The sequence below is a fragment of the Cupressus sempervirens genome, chromosome 4 (assembly GCF_028749045.1).
Source record: "Cupressus sempervirens isolate cs-2001-9-10 chromosome 4, ASM2874904v1, whole genome shotgun sequence".
Lineage (NCBI taxonomy): Eukaryota > Viridiplantae > Streptophyta > Pinopsida > Cupressales > Cupressaceae > Cupressus > Cupressus sempervirens.
In genome coordinates, this window is record NC_143121.1 from 239089471 (window position 1) to 239117273 (window position 27803).

A 27803-nucleotide genomic window follows, 5' to 3' on the forward strand; every position below is an offset into this window, starting at 1 on the left:
TGCATTTCCAAATTCATGCCTCTCACTAGCTTGCACGGTCCAATCTTCTTCATCTTCATCTTATTATATATACCCACTAGAAAATGCTCCTATCTCGAATGAACCATGATTTCATCTCCAATCCAAAATTCCTTATACCTCCTTTCTACATTTGACTTAGCTTGATACTATGTATTCATTTTTATGATATGCTTCCTTACCTCCTCATAGATATTTTTCAAATGTTCAACAAATTCTTCTACTTCAACACTACTTATCTCTCCTTTGTCCAACTCTCTCAATTCAGAATCATTTTTCAAACTACTCCCATATACAATTGGGAATGGTAATTTACTAGTACTCCTATTGGTAGAATTATTATATGCAAACTTTGCCTGTGGTAATATTAGATCACATCCTTTTGGTTTGTCTCCAAAGAAACATCTCAACAAGTTTCCCAAACTGTGATTCACAACTTCTGTCTATCCATCAATTTGTGGATGATGTGATGAACTGAACTTCAACTCCATCTTCAATTTCTTCCATAATGCACACTAGAAATACCCAAAAAAATTGGGATAGCAATCTAAAACTATACTCTTTAGTAGACCATCTAGTCTCACCACTTCTCTAAGAATAACTCTGCCACATGAACAACATCACTTGTCTTCTTGCAAGGAATAAAATGTGCCATCTTTGAACAAAATCCTCATTAATCTAAGAAAAAAATCCATGCTAATATCATCCCATGGCTTCTCTGGTACAAGTAATGGCTGATACAATCCTGTATTTTGCTTCACTCCTTTCACCATTTGACATACATTGAAACTCTATGCAAACTTCTTCACATCTTGCTATCACTTTAGCAGGTAATAATTCTCAACAACCATATCTATCATTTTATCTCTTCCCAAATGTTCAACCAATCCTCCACTATGCTTCTTCTTGATGAGATTCTCTCTCATAGAACTTCTAGGAATGCACAACTGACTTTTTTTTGAACATACTATCATAGATCACAAAATCCAACCACTTTGTCCTATCAATTGTAATAGGTTCTATATAAGCCTTCCATGCTTCACCAAAATTAGGATCATCTGGATATAAAGTACTAAGTTCCTTGGACACAACCACCTCTATCAGCATTTACATTCAAAAAAATTGTTTTCTACCAAGAGAATCTTCAACTTTGTTAGACTTCCCACTCTTGTCTTTCAAAACAAAATATCTTTACAAAAACTTAACCTACTTCAAATGCATTTGGTTTAATTTTCATTGACTATTCAAATATTGCAAAGCTTGATGATCACTATATATAGAAAAATCCTTAGGAAGAAGATATTATCTCCACTTCTTCAATGCTTGAGCTATAGCATAAAATTCTTGATCATAAAAATACTATTTTATTTTTGCATCTTTCAACTTCTCACTAAATAAGCAATATGTCTACCTTCTTGGCTCATAACAACTCCTATTGCAATACCACTAGTATCATAGTCTACTTGAAACACCTTGTTAAAATTATGAAGTGCTAAAATAGGCTGCTCAATATCATTCTATTTCAATAGATTGAAACTCCTATGTGCTCCTACAGTCCACTTATATTCTTTCCTATCCCCTTACATTGTTTTAGTCAGGGGTCCACAAATATTGCTAAAACCTCTTATGAACTTTCTATAAAAACTAGCCAATACATGAAAAGATCTTAACTCTATTGCACTCTTTGGAGTAGGCTATTCAAGGACAGCCTTTACTTTCTCTAGGTTCATTTTTAGACCTTCTGCTGAGACTACAAATCCTAATTACACCAACTCTACAAAACTGCACTTCTTTAGGTTTATCATCAACTTTTCTTCCCTCAACTTATCAAATACTATTCAAATATGAATCAAATTCTCCTCCAATGTCTTACTAAAGATCAAAATATCATCTAGGTAGATGATGGAAAACTTACCTAGAAACACCTTCAGTACCTCATTCATGATCTTGATGAGAGTTCTTTCCCTTATCTCAAAACCACTTGTATAGTCTTTCCCTTATCTTGATACCTACTCTTTAGATCTATTATTTTGAAATATTTAGCTCCACTTAAACCATCTATAATATCATCCATCCTTAGAAATAGAATTTTTTACTTGATTGTGATCTTGTTGATAGTGCAATAACCTATACACATCCTCTATTCTCTATTCTTCTTTTGTGCTAATATGGCTGGCTCAAAAAATGGACTCAGACTCTCTCAAATCAACCTCTTTTGTAACAACTCATGAATTTGTCTATTCAACTCTTCACCTTCTACTAGTGTCATTCTATTTGCTGCCTTGTTTGGAAAATTGGCTTCTAGAACCAAATCCATCTAGTAACTAATCTTCCTCATTGTGGGCAATCTTTCAGGTAAATTATTTGATACAATATTAGAAAACTCTCCCAACATATCTATAACTTCTATAGGTACCTCCTCTACTCCTTCTTTAATGTCTTTTGGAATTATACAAAAACACATATACTCACAGTTCATACCTTTTAAAAACTCTTTTCCATCAACAAAACATATTCTAGTAGCTCTACATACCTTTCCTTCGTTCTCCTTTAATGGCTTCAACTTATGTTTTAGTTCATCCTTGGTCAAAGTTTAGGTATTTGCTTGCCCATCATGTACATCATGCCTGTCAAAATACCATAGCCTACCCAATAACATTAACATATATCCATAGGTATAATATCACATAGTACCTCATCCTGGTAGCTTCCAATCTTGAACTTCATTGAGCATTGCTCATTGACCATGACCTTGTGGTAATCTTGCACCCAAGCAATATGGTATGGACATAGGTATTTCTATCTCTTCAGCTTCAACTTTGTGACCATCATTTTTGATAGCAAATTATCTGTACTTCCACCATCAATGATCACATCACAACACTTATCTTCACATTTTCACCTTGAGTGAAGCAAGCTCCTTCTTTGATTAGGTTCATTCTCACCACTTAGTAGAACTCTTTTGTTAACTAGGGCTTCTCCTCTTTCAACATCTTTAGAATGTGATGATCTAGCATCTTTATCAACATATGTACCTCTAGCCTAGCCTTTTGTTCTTTGATTTATCCTTCCTTGGTGTTGGGAACATTCAAATTCTTTATGTCCTTCTTGTCTGTAGTGAAAACATTTCCAACAAAAACCTCCTCTTCAAGAGCCTTCTCCTCTACCTCTACCTCTTTGATCTCTATTGTTCTAGTCATGGAAATGATTGGAATTATTTTCCCTCTGGTTGTAACTACTACTTCTAGCCTCATCCTTGTTCTTCTAATCATCATTATGACTTCCATGAGATCATCCACCAGATCTTCCACTGTTCTTGTTATTAAACTTCTTGCTTAGTTTCTCCTTAATGCTTAGAGAAAATTGGTATGCCTCCTCAATATTGTTCATTTAAACTAGACTCAGTTCATCATGAATAATTTTTTTTAACCCATTAAGATAAAGGGCCACTTTCTCCTTATCAACTTCTGCATGGGTAGTTCTAATGCGAACTCAATAGAACTCTTCGATATACTCTTGAATAGATTTTCTTGCTTTCTTTAACCTAGGATTTTCTTTATCAGATCAAGCTCATAATCCTTGGGGATGAATTGTTGCTTCAATTTAGCTATCATTCGATCCCATCTAGTGATTTTGTCCTTTCCCTTTCTATTTTTCTCTAGTTGAACCTCTTCCCACTAGATCTTTGCATGTCCCTTAAGGTTCACCTTTGCAAACTTGACCCTATTAGGATCATCAATATCTTTATACTCAAAGTACTCCTCTAGCTCATTGATACATTTGATTAGCTACTTTGGGTTAATATTTCCCAAAAATGTGGGAACCCCAAACTTGGGTCTTTTTCCAATCTTGGAGATGGCCTTAAAAAGCCTATCTTCCTCTGGGTTTAGAAATGCCTCTAGTTTGGCATATTTTTCTTCTTCTTTGTCATCCTTGCTTTCATCTGTTATGACAAGATTTATTCCTCTATGCATTTGTTCTTCCAATGATTGCATTTGTCTTGGGAGGACTCTAAAACCCTCAGGTGTAACACCTACAACTCTTCTTCCATGCTCTCTTCATGGAGGAATTCTTGTGCTCACACTAAAACCATGGTCCTGGTGCAAATGATCTCACAATCAGTGATCTATCCACACAGTCAAGAACTCTAGCTATGATACCACTTGATGAAGGGTGCTCCCCTTAACACCATAAACCCATAATAGAAACAAATAAAAAATAGAAAATGCAAGAACAAAATATGGACTTTTTATTATTACCAAAAATGCATAATTATGAATTCACAAGTATAATATGTTAACCCACATGGGTGCCTTCATTATAGTAATCTACAAGACAAGCTATGAACTATCACCCAGACCTATTCTAAATAATGTTTAGGCCTTTCTTTCCAATTTTATGCCACCTAGGAAGGTTCTAGAAATTGAAACTTAATACCAAGGGCTAACAGACCCTAAGAATACATATAGAGGTTGCCAGATATATCTTTGACAATTATTTTAGAAATTTTGGGTACCCCAACTTCGGAAGGCCATAAATCTCAATTTGTTTATCTAATTGACTATTATAACCACATTTCAGAAATGCCAACTCTTGATCTATAGGCTTAGAACCACATTAGCACCCTTTCGTCAAGTTTTTAGACCTCATCCAAGCACTCTAAGGCGTCCAATGGTGAGGCTAAATTTTTTTTCTGCAAATGTTTCCACCAAAAATCCACAATAACTTCTTTGATACTTAAGTTGGAGTAATGAGATTTTTAAGGTAGGATTATAACTCTAAAATTAACCTTCATGTAGAAAATGATAACATTTTGAGCTCGTATGACAAACTTACTAAAACCAGTAAGTTCCTATAAATAATAACCACCCTATCTACTAGTCCTTATTAATATAAAAAGGACTGAAAATAAAATATTTTTGAGTGATGCAAGATTGCTCTTGTACCTAGGATGCTCCTACATCACATCTTGTGGTCTTTCATTATTAAATTTTTTTAGCCTTTGCATGAAATTCATATGTTTGTTTGCACATCATCATAGGGCTTTCTAGGAAGAATGATTTTGATGTTGCAATGTTTCATTACAAGATGTTTTCATGCTTTGTGCGATATCATCAATCTTTTCTACCCTTGTGTGCATCAAATGAGAAGAGAATACTTCCCTCAATGACCAAACTCATTCACTGTTAGCTTAGGTGGATCATGTGGGCCCCTCCAACCCCATCTTCTTTGCCATCTGGGGGATTTTCCTTTATATTTTCTTTAATTCTGCTAAAAGTTAAATATTTTAAAACTTGTTTAAAAAATTGATGGAAAAGTACACATAACTAAATGGAGTGAAAGACTAAGTCAAATCGAGCCCACACCCACCTAAGTAGTCAAATATTAGTGTATAATGTTTAAGGATAGCCCCCAGAAGAAAGACAATACACAATTTCCTAGTTAGTATTCATCACCTATACCATATTTTTGTAATTAGGCATATAAGTACCCAAAAAATTATAAAATGTTTGACAAGAAAAAAATTTAAATAATGAAAAAGATGATTGAAGAAAAGAATAAGATTAAAGTTATCATAATTGATTATAATTTGGTAGGTGAAAATTTAAATATGACCCAACTTGGAGGAAAAAAACTAATTTAGTGAAGTTCATGGATAAGTATAAGCATAAGAATAACTTCTAACACATTTTATAAAAAGAAAAAGTAAACGTTATATAAAAAACAAAAGCACAAGAATTTGTTAGTTTGATAAAAGAAGGAAACACTCAGACAAATCAATTGAGATGGCCTATTGGTCTCTATCATAACATTGAAGTTGAAAAGCTAAAGGTGAGGGAATAACTTTGAAACTAAATGATAGAAACGAGAATTATTTGACTACTTTGAGTAATCTAGAGAGAGAGAGAGAGAGAGAGAGAGAGAGAGAGAGAGAGAGAGAGAGAGAGAGAGAGAGAGAGAGAGAAAGAGAAGAATACTCTAGAAGTTAGTAGTATAACATTTTTAGAAATTAGGCTAGGTTTGAATAATTGATGCTTTCATTTATGGAAATAAAGCATATGTGTGGAGATGGTAGATCATGGAAATTCAGTTATGATAGTTATCCTTAGAAAATTGTCTAAATATATATAGTTTATCTAGTAGAATAGATAGAGTTTTGATCAATGTGGTTTACAAAGGTAATATTGACATGTGTAGAGTTAGGTACAGATACCTCATGGCATGATGATGATGTATGTAATGCACATGTTAGTACAAAAAATAGGGATAAAGTTATGGACAAATTACCAATTACAACAATATGTAGGCAAAACAAAGTATGATAGAGAATTGGGTATTTTGTGTTGAGGAATTATTTTATTTATAAAATAATTACCTAACCAATTAGGGATGACATCATAGATGTTAAACCTAAGTCAATAAAAGTTAATTTTGTATTTTGGTAAATGTATAAAGGCATGAAAGTTGATAGGGTAGTAATTTGTAAGTAGCAAGGTATAAAAGATAGATTGCAAATGTGAAGTTAAAATAGGATTGTGTTGTACTATGCAGTGTTGATGCAATGATATTTGACATGAATTATGATGTATGATACGAGGAATGAAATTTTTTTGATGAGAAACAAGGAAAATATTAGATATACAAGATATCAATAGTAGTAGATGTTGGATACAATTGTCTAATTGTGTGTTGTCTTTGATGTTACACAAATATCATATCAGTTGTTAGTTAGTGCTTAGCAAGCTCACTTGGTCAGCAAGATAGTTTTCCTTATCTACTGAGAGTTCCTAAAGATTACTTTGTGAAGATAGTGTCTACCGAGCTCACTTGGGCATCAAAAGAATTTAGGTAGGAAATAGTGTTAACTGAGTTCTCATGGTTAGTGAAGGAAAGCTGGACAGAGTCAGTGTTCACCAATTTCACTTGGTTTCCAAAGGATTTTTTCAAGTTTGCAATGTTAACCAAACTTCTATCGGTTAACATAGGAAATTATCTTAGAACCAGTATTTACCATGCAGGATTGACCAATGAAGGATTTTGTTATTTTGGCATAAGAAGCTTATTTATTTTAAGTATTGTTTCTAGCTGACTATGGTGATGATTATTGGTTACTTTAATTTGTAATTGAGTTGACTTGATAATATGGATGGTATAAATGAAAGGTCAAGTTGAGATTTTTAGTGTGTGCATGTGTGTTGATTGAATTGAGAAAGAAAGAGTGAGAGCAAATTGGAAGGATAAGCAAGTATCCTTGTGGAGAAAAAAAGTATTATTCAATCAAGAAGGATCAATTATGAAATAGAATTGAGATCAATAATCAGAAATTTAGTTGCATCACAATCAGGTCATTTCATTGTTCTCTCCAGCCATTGTAGCAATGATCTAAATATCTTAATAGAGTTGGTTTAACAGCCAACTATAAATCCTCTAACAAGGTCACACCTAACAGTGTGTTTTGTAACATTTAACTAGGTTGGCTCCTAATAGGGCTCACTTCAAAAGAGTAAAAACAATAACTAGTTACATTGGTGGTTTTTCCCATATTGGGTTTCCATGTTAAATGCTGGTGTCTCATGTGTTCATGTTATTTTTCTTATGCCTGCAAATCAATTACTGTGAATATTTTAAGATCAACTAAAAGTAAATCATAGTCTGCATTTATCGAGTTACAACATTTTTGTGTATTTACTAAATAACAACATAAATCAATTTTTATGGTTGCAGTCTAAGGGATCTAGGAAATATTTTAGTGGTAACTAATTCACCTCCCCCTCTTAGTTACTCCTTCTATATTTCCAACAATTGGTATCAGAGCTTTTGTTTCTTGCAGGAAAGGTTTCAAGGACTTAAGCTAAATATCAAGATGCTTATAAGAGAGAGATTCCAAAGCTAAATAGAGACAACTTTCTAGCATGGTAGGGATTCATGAGACTTCATCTAGCCTCCATTAGAGATTCAAGCTTGAAATACCTTGATGAAGAATAAACAACTCCTACTGGTACACTATTTATTAGAGATATTATTGAGAAAAAGGACCATAACACCATGATGATTGATATTGCATCCACTCTTAGCTATGATGAATTTGAAGATATCAAGGACTAAAAAAATGCATTTGTTATGTGGAACAAGCTAAAGGAAATCTATGATGGTGATGACAATGTGAGGAGAGCCAAAGCAGGAAGCCTTCAAGGAAAGTTTGATCAAATTAGAATGAGAGGAGATGAAAATGTTGCCAAGTATGTGGAAAGAATCAAAGCCAGTGTTAGTGCTATCAAAGCTTCTAGAGGAGAAATCAAGGATGAAATTATTGTAAGTAAATTTCTCAGAACATTGCTTCCTATCTATGCAATTAGAGTATCTTCTATTCAAGAAAAGAGGTGTGAACCAAATTACAAGATAACTTTGGATACCTGAAGATGAAGATTGATAGATTTTGATCTAGAAAACTATGACAATTATTTTCTAGCTTGTAAGAATGTTGAATCTGCATTTGAAGCCAAACTTTCACTCAAAGAGAAAGGAAAGAAAATAAAGGACATTCGGTCAAAAAGTGAAGAGGAATTAGAGGAAAGTTTTTATAGTGATCTTGAAGTTGTTGAAGCTTTACTTCAAAGAAATATTCTAGAGGTAGAGAAAAATTCAAAGGTAAAGTTCCCCTAATCTATTTTTCATGTGAAGAAACTGGTCATATTGCTACTAGGTGCCCAAACAAAAAAGGAAAGAATGAGAAGAAAAGTCACAACTATAATGACAAGAAGGATTTCAAAAATTATAAATCATTCAAGGACAAAGGCAAGATGCATTTTTCTATGGCTAGAGATTCTGATAATAGTGAATATTAAATAGTATACATTACTATGAAAGATGAATCTATTGAAGAAGAAGATAAGATGACACTTATCTCTCATGTCAGTAAAAAAGACACATGGATCATACATAGTGGATGTTCACATTATATGACTAGAGACAAAAAAAAGTTTGAACATTTGGTGGTAGTGTAAGGTTTGGAAACAATGAACATTGTTGAATAGAAGGGAAAGGTCGAATCTCATTAACTGAAGAACTTGTAAGTGGCAATATGTATTAGGTTGAAGGATTAAAAGATAATCTATTAAGTGTGGTACAACTAATCAACATTGCATTCAAGGTAGAATTCATGCATGGCAAGGAACAACTTCTAGATGAAAAAAGGGATCTGATTGGATCAAGAAAACAAACAAGAGGTAACCTATTTTATCTTGATCTTGGTGATTGTTCATGTTTTATTCCTCAAATGGAAGAAAGTTGGTTATGGAATAGAAGTTTGATAATATGGTCAAGATAAAAAAATTCAGAAAAGTGAGAGGTATTCCTAGTTTGAAGAAACCAGATGTTGGTTTATGCAAGAATTTTCAGATTGGGAAAATAGGAAAGACTAGTTTTAAAAGAAAAAATAACCAGTTTGAAGATGTCTTGGAAATTGTGCATAATGACCTATGCATACCCATTAGAATAGAAAGCTAGAGTGGAGAAAAATTCTTTATTCTCTTTGTGTTTGACTATTCTAGAATCATGACTATCATGTATCTTAGAGAAAAGTTAGAAGAATTTGGGAAATTCAAATGGTACCTAGCAAGAATAGAAAGGGAAAGAGGGAAAGAATTGAAATGTTTAAGATTAGAAAGAGGTGGTGAATTCATTTCCAATAACTTTTTCATTAAAAGAGAAATTAAAAGATAAGTATCAACACCTGGTACTCCCAAGAAAAATGGAAAAGCTAAAAGAAGAAATAGATCTATCATGGATTGTGCAAGGACTCTAATGATTGAAAAGAACATTGCTATCAAATATTGGAAGGAAGCCATCAGTATTGTAGTTCATACTTTGAATAGAGTATAGTTGAAGAAGGACTCATCTAAATCTCCCTATGAATTATGACATGGCTATAAACCCAATTTAAGTTACTTGAAAGTATTTGGAAGTAAATTCTATATCTTGAATGAGTCTAAAAAAGGCAAGTTTGATGTGAAAGGTGATGAAGGTATATTCTTGTAGAAGTAATACATATAGATGTTTGAATTTTTCTATTCATAAAATCATAGAAAGTGCACATGTGAGAATTGACGAGTTTACAAAAAGAATTGAAGAAGAAAGAAAAAATGAACCAGAAGATTATAGAAGATTCATTTACTTCAAACCTAATACGTTGCCAGACACATCTGTCAATAAGGAGACTTCAACTCCCAAGTATTCCTTAGTTACTAAGTTACAAGAAGTTTAAACCAAGTCACAAGGACCCAAGTCACATTCTAAAGCTACCGAGCCAATGCCTAGTGAGTTTGAGCAACTAGAGCCAGGAGTTGAAATTCAAAATGAAGACAACACAATTAATTCAAAAGACAAAGAACCTATATTGGCCAACTATGTCAGAAGGCATCATGCACCTAATCAAAATATTGGAGATAAATAAGAAGGTAATATGACAAGAAGTAAGCAAAAAGGTACATGTTTACTTGCCGATTTTGAACCTAATAGTGTTAAAGATGTATTGAAAATGAAAGTTGGATTGAGGCTATGAATGAAGAAATAGAACAAATAGAGAAGGACAAAACTTGGACTCTTGTTCGTAGGCCTAAAGATAAAAATGTGAATGGAATAGAATGGGTATTCATAAATAAGCTAAATGAAGATGGACAAGTATCAAGAAACAAAGAAAGACTAGTGTGTAAAGGATATTCTTGAGAAGAAGGAATTAATTATGGTGAGACTTTTGCTTCTATTGGAATATTAGAAGGTGTTAGGACTCTACTTGTGTATATTGTTCATAGAGGATTTAAAGTATATCAGATGGATGTTACATCTACATTTCTCAATGGTATACTGGATAAAGAAGTCTACATTGAACAACTAGAAGGTTCTATTGATCCAGACAAAATGGACATGGTTTAAAAATTACACAAGGCATTGTATGGTCTAAAACAAGCTCCTAGAGCATGGTATGGAAGGTTGCACAACTACCTTATACATATAGGTTTTTAGAGAACTAATGATAACAATAGTTTGTATATCAAGGAAGGACCAGATAAAAGGATTGTATTGGAAGAAATATTTTTGGATGACACTCTATTTATAGGGAATGATGATCTATCCAAAAAAATTTCAGAACAAATGAGCAAAGAGTTTGAAATGTCTATGTTTTGTGAGATACAATTCTTTGTTGGACTACAGATACAAAAAAGTAAGAATGGTATCTACATTACTTAATCTAAGTATATCAAAGAGATCTCCAGAAATTTGGAATGGAAGAGTCAAAACTAGTTGGATCCCCCATGTGTTCTGGACTGAAGCTTACCAAAGATGATGATTCAAAAGAGGTAGGTTAGACCTTATATAGATCAATGATTTGAAAATTATAGCATGTAGTTCATACAAGGCTTTATATTTCTTTAATAGTTGGGATAGTAGCAAGGTTCTTAGCTAAACCTAGAGAAAATCATATGATTGCAATCAAAAGAATTTTCACATATCTCAAAGGTACTAAAGACTATGGTTTATGGTAAAAACTTGGAGGAAACTTAGACCTAAAGGTATTCAATGATGCTGATTGGGTAGGAAATCTTGATGATAGAAAGAGTATAAGTGGTGGAGCATTCTTTCTTGGTAAAAGGTTGGTATCTTGGACAAGTAAGAAGCAAAACTGTACATCCCAATCTACAATAGAAGCTGAATATATTGTAGTGGTAGTGAATTATTCTAATATTGTTTGGTTTGAAAAGTTGTTTGAAGGCATGAAGGTTGAGATCAAAAAATCGCGTGTCATGTATTGTGATAACACCAACACAATTCATATATCAAATAACCCAGTGATGCATTCCAAAACTAAACACATTGCTATAATATATCATTTTATTAGAGAATTGGTGCACAATAAAGAAATTAGATTGGAATATGTTCCCACAAAAGAACAGATTGCAAAAATATCGACCAAGCCATTACCTAAGGATGCATTCCTATATCTAAGAGGTAAGTTAGGGGTCATTTTCCTATTTGAAGCTCACTAAATAAAGTATTAGTGATGCATCAATAGGAATCAATTGATGTAGCATACTATAAGAGAATATTGCATATGAATTAGTACTCAAGGTACATTGATACTAATTTGGTATGTGTTTTCTTTGACATGTGTTGTCAAGGAGGGAGAAGGTTACTGTCATATCTTTTTTGAAATTTGTTTATATCTTTTGAGAGAGAAGTATACCATCATAGAAGATATGTAATTCCTTCATAGATGGAGGTTACTACAAAAAAAGAGAAGAAGCTTTTGGAAAAAATCTAAGAGGGAGAAAATTTCTATCAAATAAAGTTTTGTTCACAAATTTCATTATGCTATGACATGTTGTGTTTCCATCAATGCCAAAGAGGGAGATTGTTGAATAAAATTGTCTAATTGTGTGTTGTCTTTGATGTTACACAAATGTCATATCAGTTGTTAGTCAGTGCTTACAAGGCTCACTTGGTCAGAAAGATAGTTTTCCTTGTTTGCTGAGCATTCCTAAAGATTACTCTATGAAGAGAGTGTCTATCGAACTCACTCAGGCATCAAAGGAATTTATGTAGGAAATAGTGTTAACCGAGTTCTCATGGTTAGCAAAGAAAATTTAGATAGAGTCAATGTTCACTGAGTTCACTCAGTTGCCAAAGGATTTTTGCAAGTTCATAGTGTTAAGCAAGCTTCTGTTGGTTAACTCAAGAAATTGTCTTAGAACTAGTACTTACCATGCAGGGTCGACCAATGAATGATTTTTATTGTTTTGGCATAAGAAGCTTATTTATTTTAAGTATTGTTTCTAGCTGAATATGGTGATGATTATTGGCTATTGTAATTTGTAATTGAGTTGACTTGACAATTTGGATGGTATAAATGATAGGTTAAGTTGAGATTTTTAGTGTGTGCAAGTGTGTTGATTGAATTGAGAAAGAAAGAGAGCAAACTAGAAGGATAAGAAGGTATCCTTGTGAAGTAGAAAAGTGTTATTCAATTAAGAAGGATCAAGTATGAAGCATAATTGAGATCTGTAATCAGCAATTCAGTTGTATCACAATCATATCATTTCATTATTACTCTCTAACATTGTAGTAGTGATCTAAATCTCTTAACACAGTTGGTTTAGTAGCCAATTGTAAATCCTCTAACAAGGTGACAGTTTCAAAGAATTATTTTTAAGACCTCTTGCAAGGCCATTCCTTATAGGGTGATTAAATTTTCTAACAAGGTCACACCTAACAATGTGTTTTGTAACCTTTAACTGGGTTGGCTCCTAAGAGGGCTCACTTCAGAAGAGTGAAAACAATAACTAGTTACATTGGTGCTTTTTCCCATATTGGGTTTCCTTGTTAAATCCTTGCATCTCATGTGTTCATTTTATTTCTCTTATGCTTGGAAATCAATTATTGTGAATATTTTAAGATCAGTTAAAAGTAAATCACAGTATGCATTTATCGAGTTACAACATTTTTGTGTATTTACTAAATAACAACATAAATCAATTTTTATGGTTGCAGTCTAAGGGATCTAGGAAATATTTTAGTGGTAACTAATTCACCTCCCCCTCTTAGTTACTCCTTCTATATTTACAACAATTGGTATCAAAGCTTTTGGTGCTTGCAGGAAAGGTTTCAAGGACCTAAGCTAAATATCAAGATGCTTATAAGAGAGAGATTCCAAAGCTAAATAGAGACAACTTTCAGCATGGTAGGGATTCATGAGACTTCATCTAGCCTCCATTAGAGATTTAAGCTTGAAATACCTTGATGAAGAATAAACAACTCCTACTGGTACATTATCTATTAGAGATATTAATGAGAAAAAGAGCCATAACACCATGATGATTGATATTGCATCCACTCTTAGCTATGATGAGTTTGAAGATATCAAGGACTAAATAAATGCATTTTTTATGTGGAACAAGCTAAAGGAAATCTATGGTGGTGATGACAATGTGAGGAGAGCCAAAGCAAGAAGCCTTCAAGGACAGTTTGATCAAATTAGAATGAGAGGAGATGAAAATGTTGCCAAGTATGTGGAAAGAATCAAAGCTAGTGTTAGTGCTATCAAAGCTTCTAGAGGAGAAATCAAGGATGAAATTATTGTAAGTAAAGTTCTCAGAACATTGCTTCCTATCTATGCAATTTGAGTATCTTCTATTCAGGAAAAGAGTTGTGAACCAAATCACAAGATAACTTTGGATACCTTAATAGGAAGATTGATAGATTTTGATCTAGACAATTATGACAATTATTTTCTAGCTTCTAAGAATGTTGAATCTACATTTGAAGCCAAACTTTCACTCAAAGAGAAAGGAAAGAAAATAAAGGACATTCAATCAGAAAGTGAAGAGGAATTAGAGGAAAGTTTTTATAGTGATCTTGAAGTTGTTGAAGCTTTACTTGCAAAGAAATATTCTAGAGGCAGAGAAAAATTCAAAGGTAAAGTTCCCCTAATCTATTTTTCATGTGAAGAAATTGGTCATATTGCTACTAGGTGCCCAAAAAAAAAAGGCAAGAATGAGAATAAAAGTCACAAGTGTAATGACAAGAAGGATTTCAAAAATTATAAATCATTCAAGGACAAAGGCAAGAAGATTTTTTCTATGGCTAAAGATTTTGATAATAGTGAATATGAAATAGTATACACTACTATGAAAGATGAATCTATTGAAGAAGAAGATAAGATGACACTTATCTCTCATGTCAGTAAAAAGACACATGAATCATACATATTGTATGTTCACATCATATGACTAGAGACAAAACAAAGTTTGAACATTTTGAAGACTATGATGGTGGTAGTGTAAGGTTTGGAAAGAACAAACCTTGTTGAATAGAAGGGAAAGGCCAAATCTCATTAACCCAAGAACTTGTATGTGATGATACGTATTAGGTTGAAGGATTAAAACATAATCTACTGAGTGTGGCACAACTATTCAACATTGGATTCAAGGTAGAATTCATGCATGGTAAGGAAAGACTTCTAGATGACAAAGGGGATATGATTGGATCAGGAAAACAAACAAGAGGTATTCCTAGTTTGAAGAAACTAGATGTTGGTTTATGCAAGAATTGTCAGATTGGAAAAATAGGAAAGACTAGTTTTAAAAGAAAAAATAATCAGTTTGAAGATGTCTTGGAAATTGTGCATAATGACCTATGCATAGCCATTAAAATAGAAAGCTAGAGTGGAGAAAAATTCTTTATTCTCTTTGTGTTTGACTATTCTAGAATCATGACTATCGTGTATCTTAGAGAAAAGTCAGAAGAATGTGGGAAACTCAAATGGTACCTAGCAAGAATAGAAAGGGAAAGAGGGAAAGAATTGAAATGCTTAATATTAGATAGAGGTGGTGAATTCATTTCCAATAACTTTTGCATTGAAAGAGGAATTAAAAGATAGGTATCAACCCTTGGTACTCCCAAGAAAAATGGAATAGCTAAAAGAAGAAATAGATCTATCATGGATTGTGCAAGGACTCTAATCATTGAAAAGAACATTGCTATCAAATATTGGAAGGAAGCCATCGGTATTGTAGTTCATACTTTGAATAGAGTATAGTTGAAGAAGGACTCATCTAAATCTGCCTATGAAATATGGCATGGCTGTAAACCCAATGTAAGTTACCTGAAAGTATTTGGAAGTAAATGCTATATCTTGAAAGAGTCTAAAAAAGGAAAGTTTGATGTGAAAGGTGATGAAGGTATATTCTTCTAGAAGTAAGACATATAAATGTTTGATTTTTTCTACTCATAAAATCATAGAAAGTACACATGTGAGAATTGACAAGTTTAAAGAAAGAATTGAAGAAGAAAGAAAAAATGAACCAGAAGATTATAGAAGATCCATTTACTTCAAACCTAATACATTGCCAGACACATCTGCCAATAAGGAGACTTCTACTCCCAAGTCTTCCTTAGTTACTAAGTTACAAGAAGTTTAAACCAAGTCACAAAGACCCAAGTCACATTCTAAAGATATCGAGCCAATGCCTAGTGAGTTTGAGCAACTAGAGCCAGGAGTTGAAATTCAAAATGAAGACAACACAATTCATTCAAAAGACAAAGAACCTATATTGGCCAACTATGTCAAAAGGCATCATGCACCTGATCAAATTATTGGAGATAAATCAAAAGGTACTATGACAAAAAGTAAGCTAAAAGGTACATGTTTACTTGCTGATTTTGAACCTAGAAGTGTTAAAGATGCATTTGAAAATGAAAGTTGGATTGAGGCTATGAATGAAGAAATAGAACAAATAGAGAAGAAAAAAACTTGGACTCTTTTTCCTAGGCCTAAAGATAAAAATGTGATTGGAATAGAATGGGTATTCATAAATAAGCTAAATGAAGATGGACAAGTATCAAGAAACAAAGAAAGACTATTCTGTAAAGGATATTCTTGAGAAGAACGAATTGATTATAGTGAAACTTTTGCTCCTATTGGAAGATTAGAAGGTGTTAGGACTCTACTTGTGTATGTTTTTCATAGAGGATTTAAAGTATATTAGATGGATGTTAAATCTGCTTTTCTCAATGGTATACTGGATAAAGAAGTCTACATTGAACAACTAGAAGGTTTTATTGATCCAGACAAGATGGACATGGTTTAAAAATTACACAAGGCACTGTATGGTCTGAAACATGCCCCTAGAGCATGGTATGGAAGGTTGCACAACTACCTTATACATATAGGTTTTTAGAGAACTAATGATAAAAATAGTTTGTTTATCAAGGAAGGACCAGATAACAAGATTGTATTGGTAGAAATATTTGTGGATGACACTCTATTTATAGGGAATGATGATCTATGCAAAGAATTTTTAGAACAAATGAACAAAGAGTTTGAAATTTCTATGTTTGGTTAGGTAAAATTCTTTTTTGGACTACAGATAAAACAAAGTAAGAATGCTATCTATATTACTTAATCTAAGTATATCAAAAAGATGCTCAAAAAATTTGGAATGGAAGAGTCTAAACTAGTTGGAACCCCCATGTGTTTTGGATTGAAGCTTACCAAAGATGATGATTCAAAAGAGGTAGATTAGACTTTATATAGATCAATGATTGGAAAATTATAGCATTTAGTCCATAAAAGGCTTGATATTGCTTTAACAGTTGGGATAGTAGCAAGATTCTCAACTAAACCTAGAGAAAATCATATGATGGTAATTAAGAGAATTTTGAGATATCTCAAAGGTACTAAAGACTATGGTTTATGGTACAAACTTGGAGGAAATTTAGAACTAAAGGTATTCACTGATGCTGATTGGGTAGGAAATCTTGATGATAGAAAGAGTATAAGTGGTGGAGCATTCTTTCTTAGTAAAAGGTTGGTATCTTGGACAAGCAATAAGCAAAGCTGCACATCCCAATCTACAATAGAAGCTAAATATGTTGTAGTAGTAGTAAATTGTTCTAATATTGTTTGGTTTGAACAATTTTTGAAAGGCATGAAGGTTGAGATCAACAAACCACTTGTCATGTATTGTGATAAAACCAACGCAATTAATATATCAAATAACCTAGTGATGCATTCCAAAACTAAACACATTGTTATAAAATATCATTTTATTTGAGAATTGGTGCAAGATAAAGAAATCATATTGGAATATGTTCACACAAAAGAAAAAATTGCAAAAATATCCACCAAACCATTACCTAAGGATGCATTCTTATATTTAAGAGGTAAGTTAGGGGTCATTTTCCTATTTGAACCTCACTAAATAAAGTAGTAGTGATGCATCAATAGGAATCAATTGATGTAGCATAGTAAAAGAGAATATTGCATATGAATTAGTACTCAAGGTACATTGATACTAATTTTTTATGTGTTGTCTTTGACATGTGTTGTCGAGGATGGAGAAGGTTATTGTCACATCTTTTTTGAAATTTGTTTATATCTTTTGAGAGAGAAGTATACCATCATAGAAGATATGTAATTCCTTCATAGATGGAGATTACTGCACAAAAAGAAAAGAAGCTTTTGGCAAAAATATAAGAGGAAGAAACTTTCTATCAAAGAAAGTCTTGTCCACAAATTTCATTGTGGTATGACATGTTGTGTTTCCATCAATTCGAAAGAGGGAAATTGTTGAATACAATTGTCTAATTGTGTGTTGTCTTTGATGTTACACAAATGTCATATCAGTTGTTAGTCGATGCTTACAAGGCTCACTTTGTCAAAAAGATAGTTTTCCTTGTCTACTGAGCATTCGTAAAGATTACTCTATGAAGAGAGTGTGTATCAAACTCACTCAGGCATCAAAGGAATTTAGGTAGGAAACAGTGTTAACTGAGTTCTCATGATTAGCAAAGGAAAGTTGGATAGAGTCAATGTTCACTGAGTTCACTCAGTTGCCAAAGGATTTTTACAAGTTCACAGTGTTAAGCAAGCTTCTGTTGGTTAACACAATAAATTGTCTTAGAACCAATACTTACCATGCAGGGTCGACCAATGAAGGATTTTGTCGTTTTGGCATAAGAAGCTTATTTATTTTAAGTATTGTTTCTAGCTGACTATGGTGATGATTATTGGTTATTGTAATTTGTAATTGAGCTGACTTGACAATCTAGATGGTATAAATGAAAGGTCAAGTTGAGATTTTTAGTGTGTGCAAGTGTGTTGATTGAATTGAGAAAGAAAGAGAGCAGACTGGAAGGATAAGTAGGTATCCTTGTGAAGTAGAAAAGTGTTATTCAATTAAGAAGGATCAAGTATGAAGCAGAATTGAGATCTGTAATCAGCAATTCAATTGTATCACAATTGTTACTCTCTAACATTGTAGTAGTGATCTAAATCTCTTAACACAGTTGGTTTAGTAGCCAATTGTAAATCCTCTAACAAGGTGATAGTTTTGTAGAATTATTTTTAAGACCTCTTGCAAGGCCATTCCTTATAGGGTGATTAAATCCTTTAACAAGGTGACACCTAACAATGTGTTTTGTAACCTTTAATTGGGTTGGCTCCTAACAGGGCTCACTTCAGAAGAGTGAAAATAGTAACTAGTTACATTGGTGCTTTTTCCCATATTGGGTTTCCTTGTTAAATCCTTGCATCTCATGTGTTCATGTTATTTGTCTTATGCTTGCAAATTAATTACTGTGAGTATTTTAAGATAATCTAAAAGTAAATCACAATTTGCATTTATTGAGTTATAACATTTTTTTGTATTTACTGAATAACAATAGAAATAAGTTCACCCACCCCCACCCACCTCCCCCCTCGCCCCCCCTCGCTCAGGTACTCCTATATTTCCAATAGTAGAGAGTCTTTTGTATCTATCTCTTTGTATTGAAGGATCTATATTGCATATTGCATGTTTGGGCAGTAGGATCATCTTGCATACATTTTTTATTTGTCTATATCAAATCCTAATAGAATTAAAATATCTTCTAACATGGTTGAGGTTTCTAACAAGGACTAAGACACTATATAGATGTAATAGACTCTTAACTATGTCAATATCTTTCACAAGATACATTTGATTAGTGGAGCATTTAGTGGGTACCATCCCCATGGGGGTTTTTCCTTGGCCATGATTTCCCTATTTAAAAAAATATGGTGTCATGAGTTCTCTTATTACATGGCTATGTTTACTATTCAACATAGTTAGTTCTCTTTCATATGTAAGTTATAAGATTGTTAATAGTGTCTCATTTTTTACTAAGGTTTGTAAAATATTGATTCACCCCCCTCTCAGTATTTTCTATTTTTAAAAATTGGTATTAGAGTATAGTTACTCTAAATATGCTTAACATCTTGAGTAAGATCCCTATGGATATGGAACAGGTACAAAAGAACCTAGAAGAAGATCTTGGGAATATTGATGTTCTTACTAAAGAAAGAGATGCTTTGAAAGAAAGATATGAAGATGCAAAGGACTAATTTGGAAAACTAAAAGATAAGATTGATTATCTTAAATGAAAGAAAGAGATTAAAGATCAAATCAAGGTTAGTGATGAAGTTTCATTATTGAAGAAATAAAATGAGATTATTAAAGCATAAATTGAAGATAAATGATCTCAAACAAAGCTTGGAGAAAGATGATAAGAAAATTGAGTCATATTTGAAATTTGAGAATGTAGATCTGAGATCTAACCTTACAAAAGTTACATTTGAGCTTGAATATAATAATTTTTTGAATGAATAACCTCATAAGTACAATATTATCATGAAAAGAGAGTTAACCCAATCCAAGCAACAACTTGAGAAATTATATTCTAGTAGTGAGAAGATTGATGAACACGTGTCTTTTCAAAGAGCTTCTTATGACAAGAATGGTCTTGTATATTTCATTGAAGAAAAGTCATCTAAGAAATATGAAGATAGAAAGGAGCCTAATCCCAAGATTCATTAGGGTATGCAAGATAAAGAAGATTTGGATAAGATTGAGTCAAATCAATATGATAATGCACCTAAGGATGTTAAGCAAGTTAAGCAACATAAACAAGTTAATGAACCTATGCAACAAGAGTAGGCTAAATCATCTAAAGAAGTGAGATATGAATTCAAAGGTAGATGATATGCATGTAATGAAGTTGGTCATATTAAAAGGGATTACACAGGTAAGTCATTTAAACTAGTTATTGATTTTTATTATTATAATTGTCATGGTTTTGGTCATAGAGTAGTTAATCGTAAGAAACCTAAATTTGATAACAATAATAACAATAGTAGAATGTTTAAAGGTACTAATATTGTAGGAAGAACATATGAAGAAGGAAATAATGGAAAAACGAACAAAATTATATGTAACAAATGCAAAAACTTTGGACATATTGCAAGAAATTAGAGCACCTGTTAACCAACCTAGACCTAAATTTAGGAACAATTGCACACACCAGTATCCTAGTTGTGTAACAATTTTGGTGACATAGAGAGACTTTGTAGAATGGATATGAGGAACAATGAAAGGAATCCATATTTCATAAGGAATATGAACAAGAATGCAAGAAAGAATGATAATAATAGTGGCAAATATAAATATAGTATAAAGTAACATGTCAAAGAATTCAAAGAGATATTTGTCAAAGCTAAAGATTCATCAAGTTCACATGTAGTGTTGGAAGAGAAGTAAAATAAAGCACCTAAATGCACATTGAAATTATTTTTTGTGATTGATTCATCAAATTTGAATTAATCACTTTTATAAAAGAAACAAGCATCAAAAAGACAAAAGAGATGATAGAGAGTGAGTTAAGATATGCATAGTTGGTATGAGGTAGAACATGATATTTATAAGTTTTGGTTAAGTGCATAGATGTATTCAAGTTTGTATCTAAGTGTGCAAAGGATATCAAGTCTCCTAATAACTAGAAAAACCTTTTTATTGATTGTGTACTTATATAATTAATGCATAGATGAATCAAAAGTGATTTAAGGGCTGAAATCCACTTATTGAGTACCATTTGACCATGCAAGAACTATAAATCAAATTTGAAATATTTTTCAAATGAAAATTAGAGAAAGCTCTAGTTCTACAAAAATAAGGTATTTATTGTGTGCACAATAATTATTTGGAGTGTTAATTTGAAAGATGAATCCTATAGTGTATGATGTTAGTGAGAGGCCTAGGTACAAATTTAAGAAGCGTGAATATATCTCTTTGGAAGATGATCCTCTAGGATCCTTTTTATAATTTCCATGCAATCTATTACAGATTACAGACATTAGAGGGTACATTAGTTATAAGTTTGAGAGCATTGGTGACAATGACACTCATAATGACTAAGACCTATTTTGTAACAATGACCTATCTTTGAAACAAGAGTTTGAGTATTTAAATGATTTAAACATAGTCAATAATATGTTTTGCATAGAATTTGATAACCATGAGTGGGGAAGATTAATTTTGAGCACAATTCATGAGGACATGGTTTGGGTAGGTGATATTCTAGTTGTGATTGATAACGAGTTGATCCACAAGCTTATTTGTTTGAGTAATGAAGGTTGTAAGCCAACAAAATAGTGGAAACTAACCTTAAGAAAAAATATGACAGAAGAAACATGAGATTAGACCTGATAACTAAAACAAAAGTAAGGCTTATCAAAAAAACCATTTTCTACAAGATGAATTATAGTTCTAAATTGAATTTAGTGCCTGGTAGATTCATCCATGCAACTTACTTGATGACTATGAAGAGGAAAAAAGTAAATATGTGTGAAATTGTGAGGCAATAGTTATTGGATAATATAGAAAAACTAAAGAAAATAAATAATTTAGTGTTTAGATTTGAATCACTCTTAACACATCTATTCTTCTAAGTGATTCAAAGGTTTCTTAGCATGCCTAATCATGAATGTGATAGTGATAAGTGCACTATGAGCATGGTAACTCATTATTATAGGAAGAAACCAAAGGAGAGAACAATAGACAATATTACTAGGATGATAAAACATTTTTAATCTAAAATGAAACATAGATTTATATTACCACCATATTTGGTTGAGAGATACAAGAATGACATCTATTTTATGGTAGAGACTGATGTAATGTGCATGGAAGGAGTTGAACCTAGAGTCAAATTTATTGATCCTATGGAATATGAAATGAGTGAGGAACTTATAGAAGGTTGTGCAAATATAATCTTGGTGTCTAAAAGAGACAAGGAATGTCATAGATGGGGCATGTAAGAGGAGAAAGTTAATGAAGTTTACAATGAACTTCACAACAATAAAATCAAGAAAGTAGAGAAGAATAATGATACAATTTTGAAAGAATCTAGTGTGACAAGAGAGGAATAAAGAGAAGCAATGGGAATTTCTATGGAGATGTGAGTAAGTGGCTAGAATGAGGTATGAATGGAAAAACCATTAGTTGTTGATGTAGGTTTATCACAAGGTGTCACAGTAATTGGACCATCAACAAGTGCACCTTGTGCAACAATATCTCAAGTGCAAACAAAGGTTGTACCATCAACACTATTGGCTTGGTTTTTCACCCTTTGTGATAAATTGTTCCTTATAGTGAAAAAACCTAGGGTTGTGGTTTAAAAAATTATATTAATTATTAAAACCCTAGATAAAATTTCCTAAGACATTCATAGACCCATGTTTGTGTGCCCTAGATTTAAACCTTTTTTTAAGCCTTCCCTACATGCGATTACTTTTTCTTATGCCATTTGTGTAACATCTTGACCATGGTGCTTTGCTTTGATCAACCATTGATCTTTCTAAGATCAATGATAGACACATCCCCACAAGGTAAACCTATTAGAACTTTAAGAAAGGAGGGGAAGCACCTTTGTGACACCTATCCATTTGGTGATGTGGATTGTGACTACATTGCATAGACCAAAGTTTGTCAGAACTTGTCAGAGCTTTTCAGAATTGTCAGTGCATGTTCCATTTTCATGTGATATCATTAGTTGATCCATGCGATAGAGTTATTTTTGCCATCATATTAGTAGAGTCATTGATCTTTGAAAGATTAATGGCAGGCATATTATTGCTTTATAGAGATGTAAGGATTTTAAGAAAAGTGGGGAAGTGCCTTTGTGACACCTATCTATGATTACACCATAAAGGATGTTACACATAGTTCAAAGAATGCATCTTATCATCATTGATCTTGATAAGATCAGTGGGTAGAACATGCTTACAATTTGAAAGTGAAAGGTTTTAAACTAAAGTGGGCAAGCACCTCATTAACATCTAGCATGTGATGATGTCATGGGCAAAATCTTTAAAAGATATTACATAATTTGTACTATTGGTAGCTGTCAAACATGTTGGCACAAATGTAATGCATTTATTGGCTGGTGGAGCTGACTTAATGTTAAAAGGTATAAATTTATTACACTCTTGATCTTGGATAGATTAATGGATGGCACATCAATGCAAGTTGAACCTATTAGAACTTTAAGCAAAGTAGGGAAGTGCCAGTGTGCCATATGTCAAGTTGGGACCTGTTCTAGAAAGATTGTCTAAGTAAGGCTAGGGTGTAGAAGTATGATTGGTGATGTATGACATATACTTGCCAGGCTTGAGATGAGTGTGCTAGTGGGGCTGCTTTTTAAAAGGTTTTATTTACAAAGTATTGCAATTTTCCATTATCGTCGATCTTTGTAAGATCAACGATCAACACTTCACCACATTATAAAAGCACACAATTTTTAAGTAAAACAGGGAAGTGCCTACTTGACACATGGAAAGGTTTTCAAAACATTAAAGTAGGTTTTCTACTTTCAAATAATGTTTTCTAATGTCAAATAATTTGTAGAACGTAACTTGGATACTCCACTGAGAAATGTGTGGGAGTTTAACATTGGGAAATTGGTCATTCCTCGGGTATTTTTTGCTAGTGATCTATTAACTCATATGGCCAAGAAATATGACCCAATCACTAGAATTGTAAAAAACCATGAAGAGGATAACGTCTTTAGGGTCTCACCTGCCTTAATTAGAGAGGTGTTCAAACTTAACCCCAATCATGTGCTAAATTAGGAGTGTGAATAACTGTGTTGTCTACATGGCAACTTAGTTAATTATGCAAACTGCAATGTTGTAGATACCATGTGCTAAATTACAGTTGTTTACTTCTATGTTGTCAACATGAAAACTAATAAAATTATGAAAAATCCTAAGTGTCTCACCTAAGAAATAATAAAATAATGCATTAACCTAAGTAAACTTAAGTAAAGTATAAATAGTAAATATGTATTTACACCAACACATACCTTATCTTCATCATAACCCTCATCATCAGAGAACACTTGTTGATGGTGTAATTGGTAGGAAATTCTCTAATTTGCAATATCATTTTTGGGTTCTTCCAAATCATAGTCTATACAATGCAAACATGCTTACCATATTACAACTTACATTGTCATCACTTTTTTCTTCTTCTTCCTCATTTGTGCATTCTGATCTGAAGCAAATGATTGAGCAACCACATAATAATCTAAAGAATGAGGTGATTGACATATGATGCACCATGGTACATCATCATTCATATTAACATAGTTTCTTTGTAGAGGACCTGGGGTACCTTTATCCTTTAGATTTTGGTTCTGATTTGGGATTGGTTTACCATCCTTCCACTAGGTGGTATAGGGGTAATTATTCATTCTTGGCTATCTATTGAAGTGATTTTTATTTCCTAAGGCCTTTTTGCCAACATTAGGTTTGTGTGAATTGAAGGTTGGTGGATTCATCTTCTTCAATAAGTCCAATACTTGACCTATTGTGGGTTTTGTTGGCCATTTTTGCCCCTATTCATCCCATCACTGATGAACAATTGAAGAAATCCTCAATAGGTTAAATTCTTTGATATGGGTTAACATTCTTTTTGGTTAGGTTAACATCTCATGTTAACTTGGGTCCTTCATGTGCCGAGATAATTCAGTTCCTTCATTGAACAAGTTGGCCCATTTTTCCTTCATGTGCCAAGTTGTATGTTAACATGCATTTTTTGCCAAGATTAACATTGCATGTTAACCAATTCTTCTATTTCATGGAGTTACTTTTCTTGCTTTCACAAAATTGCAAAATTATATGCTGCCTCTTCAACCACATATTAGAGAATGTGTTGACAAATGAATGTCAAGTGGTGGGCTAGTTCCTTTAGTGCATTTACTCACCATCAGGTTAAGGATCATCTATGGTTGTTGCTATGTCACTATTCAAAGTTGCAAGGTAGTTATTTTGTGCGACATAGTGAGCACTTGCCTAGTTGGCTCATTTTTTCTTCATGTGTCGAGTTGTGGGTTAACATGCATTTTCATGTCTGATTAACATTTTGTGTGTCTCTTTAACCATGCATTTGAGAAACATGCCAACTAACAATTTAATGCCACATGGTGGATCCTTATTGTTCTAGGTTTCTTTTGATCTGATGCTAGTTGTATTTTTTCATCATTTCTTGTGTCTCTTGTGAAGATACGATGGTTGTTAGATTGTGAAGCATCTTGTAGGTATTTTGTGTGCATCCCAGCCATCTGTACTATAAAGGAAAATATGCATCTATGGTTGGGTTTTATTCACTTTTTGAGGAGATTTTTGCAACATCTTGACCATCCATATTTGAATGAAAGATCTACATCAATAGTTCACATTTTTTTGGGTAGATTAGATCTTTTCCACATGGCCATTCTATAATTTTTGCAGTGCATTAACTTGTGTGTTATCCCATCCCACATTTTCTTTGACAGTGGTGTGGATTTATTTATTATGGCCATGGCAAGTTGTAAGGATCATTTCTTCAAGGAAAACCAGCATTTTGGGGCTTGTTCCATGGTGTTAATGCATCTCCATGCCTCTTTATTACATTTAATGATCAAATATTTTGGATTTGATCTCTTACGACTTGGTACATTGATTTTTTTGTTTCTTCTTGTTATTATTGCATTTGGAGTTGTTCCATGATCAAATTTTCTTTTGGATTTGTAGGAATTGCTAGGTGTGATGGTTGAGTTTGGTTTAGGGAAAAAATCATATTAGTTATGCTTGAGCTATAAAGGCAAATTTTGGAAACTTTTTAAAGGTTGGACCCTTTCTATTTCTCTAGCATTACTCTGGCTTGCTACTATAAATCCCCTTTGCCTCTAAACTATATGAAATTCTTCCTTATGTCCTTCAGCCATTGATGTATTGTGCAAGAACTATTTACATCTTGTTAGTGCTCAAAATTGCATTCCCATTTTGAGCATCCATTCCAAATTTTGAGTCATTATGAACCCCTATGAAGGCTTTTGATGCATATGTAACCGACTGCCATTTCAAGATCTAGGTGGTATTTTAGTTGTTTAACACTCTTCATTTGGCATATGCATGTGTTTTTTAATGATAAATTGACATTCCAAACCATTCTATGAAGTCCCATTTTGAGTAGTCTTCAGTTCTGCATTTTTTGCCTGTGTCTAACAATGACAAAGGGCCCAATTTGCCTTTGAATATATTTTACCCTATTTAGATTCATGAATTTCCACTTTGCCGATGTTTAGTATGCATATCAAAGAACCAATGTTCCAAGTTTCAAGTCATTTTAACATATCTTGACTAGGTTTTAAATGTCTCAAAGTTGGTTAGTTGTCTCTATTGTAAATTTACAAATTGTGCATAATTCTAGGTATCCCTATTTGACCTATCATAACTTTTGACCAGTTGATCCAAATAAGAAATTTCCTTTTGCATCATATTCTAGGGGTCAAAGACTTGCTACATTCCTAATTTGAGGTTGTGAAAAATTTGTTTGATTAGTTTTCAAATGAGATTCCAAATGTAATTTATAGAGTTTCAATGGTAATTAGAAATGTAGATTAATCTGTAGCCCTGTTCGGGATGTTATAACTATGAATCTATTATTTCCTAGACCAAGTGGATTGTACCTCTCCATTCTACTCTGAAAATACTTCAATTTTTCTAGTCTGTAAACTTTGATGAATCCGTTTACACATTTTCCCAGGGTCATTCCATTTGCAAAAAACACTTCTGCTAATGTTCACTGTCCTACAAATCTAGGTAGCAAACTTCACATGCTTGGAAAACTTGCCTCGTTATTCATCATGAGCCCAAATCATAGAATTAATTTCTCCTCATGGCAATTAACTATTTCCCTAATCTTTGTTCCTTCAAGTGATCATTAGCCCAATTTTAAAAGCTAAAATTGAACCCATTTTATTGTTTCTAACATGTTTGATTTGCAAGATAATTTGAAGTAGGCAACTTTGGAGGTCGATATCTTTTGACCCTAATGTTTTCATACAACAAGATTTGGCAGGCTTGTTGAATGTGTCAAAGAGATGAGATATCC